The sequence below is a fragment of the Pinus tabuliformis genome, chromosome 7 (genome assembly GCF_031772625.1).
Source record: "Pinus tabuliformis cultivar Carrire ecotype Pingquan chromosome 7, CPIR1, whole genome shotgun sequence".
In the NCBI taxonomy this organism is placed as follows: domain Eukaryota; kingdom Viridiplantae; phylum Streptophyta; class Pinopsida; order Pinales; family Pinaceae; genus Pinus; species Pinus tabuliformis.
Genome location: NC_142293.1, coordinates 567,397,647 through 567,400,894, shown reverse-complemented (window position 1 = coordinate 567,400,894; position 3,248 = coordinate 567,397,647).

Genomic DNA, 3,248 nt, shown 5'->3' with positions numbered 1-3,248 from the left:
CAGGGCCTTGCCCAAGAGTTCTATATCTCTAAGGCTGAGGCCACCATTTTCTTTTGGCTTGCAGATTTTATCCCATGCTACAAGAGCCCATTTTTGTTTGACCTCAGCGCCTCTCCGTTCCTCTGGAGGTTCTTGATTTTGTTTGATATTAGTTTTGGGGTTGCCAGAGCCGAGTACATGTATAGTGGGATGGCTTGAAGGAAAATTTTAACCAGGATAAGACGACTAACCAAATTTAGAGATCTGAAGGTCCAATTGGCCAATATTTTCTCCAATTTGTTTAGTAGGTTCTCCCAAGTGGCCTGGGAGAGAGGCCTATCAGTAAGGGGAACACCAAGGTAGGTGGAGGGGAGAGAGATGATAGGGATGGCCAGGAGTCTGGCGATGTTCCTGCAGATGGGCAGCGGAGTGTTAAAGAAAAACAACTTGGATTTAAGGGGATTGATGGAGGTGCCCGAAGCAGCAGAGAAGTCCATTAGGATGGACATGAAAGAGGCAACCTCTTTGATGGATGGGAGGCCCATGAGAAGAGTATCATCCACAAATTGCTGGTGAGTTGTAGGGGGGGTAGAGGCATGGGTTTGGAGGCCAGAGAGCTTATTTTCATGCCGCAGTGATAGATGTTGGTGAAATAGAAGAAAAATAGGAAATAATTACACACATTCAGTTATATATTGACCAAGAAAACACCATAACTAACTGGAAACCAAACACACAAATAGACACAGGATTTACGTGGTAAAACCTCGACAATGTGTCAAGGAAACATCCACGGTGTAAGGGATTGGAATATATTAAATCAACAATGATTCTCCTCACTTACATTTCATGGGCATTCACTAGTTTTATATCATCAACCTCCGTTACATAACTGACAATTCGGTATAAAACTGACTAATTACATTTTACCCAAAATTACTAATTTGTTGTCAAACTAACAAACTCCACCTTGACAACAATTTTCCTAATCTCTTGCCCATGCCCATTCATCATCTTTTCTCCAAGCCAAGAGAAGATAAACACCACCGCAGCTTCTCTATTGTAACTGGCTTTGTGAACATGTCTGCACAATTCTCTCACGTATGGACCTTTTGAAGAGCTACTTTTCCGCCATCGATCACATGTCTCAGAAAATGATACCTTACATCAATGTGCTTGGTTCTGCTGTGATAGGCAGGGTTTTTAGCCAAGTGAATAGCACTTTGACTGTCACATAGTATATTCACTTTCTCCTGCGTTCTTCCAATTTCATCGAGCAGACCCTTTAAGCAGATTGCTTCAGCTTTGGTAGTGGACAACGCGACTGTTTCTTGAAGCTTTGACATCCAACTAATTGCTCCACCTACAAGAGTAAAGACATAACCTGTAGTAGATCTTCTTTTGTCCAAATCACCTGCATAGTTAGCATCTACATATCCGCAGACTGATCCTTCACTACCATTAAAGATGATGCAATGGTCACTTGTGCCTCTTAGATATCGAAGCACCCATTTCACTGCTTGCCAATGTTCTTTACTTGGATTTTCCATGAACCTACTGACAACCCCAACTGCATGTGAAATGTCAGGTCTTGTAGATACCATTGCATACATTAAGTTGCCTACAGCATTTGCATATGGTACATGAGACATATATTGCTTTTCTTCATCAGCTCTAGGACTCAAAACCGAAGAAAGCTTAAAATGGGAAGCTAGTGGAACATTAACAGGTTTCACATTGTTCATAGAGAACTTTTCAAGTACTTTCTCCACATACTTCTGCTGTGATAACCAAAGCTTACCATTTTTCCTGTCTTTGTGTATCTCCATGCCCAAGATATGTTTTGCTGCTCCAAGATCCTTCATATCAAACATCCTAGAGAGTTGAGCCTTTAACCTGTTGATCTCTTCCATGCTTTTGCTTGCAATAAGCATATCGTCAACATACAAAGCTAAGATAATGAATATGCCATTGAAACTTTTGAAGTATACACAATGATCATACTCACTTCTTATAAAGTTCTGGCTCACCATGAAGGAATCAAACTTCTTGTACCATTGTCTGGGAGACTGCCTCAGACCATACAATGATTTCCTGAGCTTGCAAACTAATCTTCTGCTGCGACCTCGTACAAAACCTTCTGGTTATTCCATATATATCTCTTCATTCAAATCACCATGTAGAAAAGTTGTTTTAACATCTAACTGTTCTAACTCAAGATTAAGCAACGCAGTTAGTGCCAACACAGTACGAATAGAAACAAGTTTTACAACTAGAGAAAAAATCTCATGAAAGTCTATACCTTCAACCTGAGAATACTCTTTTGCTACCAGTCTTGCCTTATACCTTTCGATACTTCCATCAACTTTCCGTTTCAGCTTGAAGACCCATTTGCATCCAACAACACTTCTCCCTTCAGGAAGCTCTACAAGATCCCAGGTATTGTTCTTGGCTAAGGAGTCCATTTCTTCTTCCATAGCCGTTTTCCATTTCTCGCTATCTGTATCATCTACTGCTTCCTGATAACAAGAAGGTTCCCCATCTTCAGTAATCAAAGCAAAAGATGAAGCAGAATCTTCATACCTTTTGGGAGTTTTCCTTTCCCTTGTAGACCTTCTTAGAGCGACTGGTTGCTGAACTGGTTCAGAAACTTGCACTGGTTCAGAAGCTTCAACGGCTTCCTTTGTGTCTTCAACACCTTTTTCTCCAGAAGTCTCTCCTTCCTTTCGACTGTCATCGAAAGGTCTAGCCTCCAACTGAACTCGTTGATTCGGCGATACCTGTTCCTGTTCAATTCTTTCAACATTTGATTTTAACAGAGAGGATTCATCAAATGTTACATCTCTACTAATGACTATCTTCCGCAATGTAGGATCCCACAACCTATATCCTTTCACTGCATAGTCATACCCAACAAAGACATAACATTTCGACTTTGGATCTAATTTTGAACGCTGATTTTTCAGAATGAGAGAATAAGCATCACAGCCAAATATCCTCAAATGTGAATAGTCACAAGACTGACCTGTCCAAACTTCTTCAGGAATTTTACAATCAATTGCTACTGAAGGTGATCTGTTAACTAAATAACAAGCAGTAGATATTGCTTCTACCCACAACTCCTTTTGCAAGTTAGCATTGTTGATCATGCTTCTGGCTCTTTCCATAAGAGTCCGATTCATACGCTCAGCAACACCATTTTGCTGAGGAGTATAAACAGCGGTTTTGTGTCTAACAATTCCCTCATCCTTACAGTATTGTTCAAATTC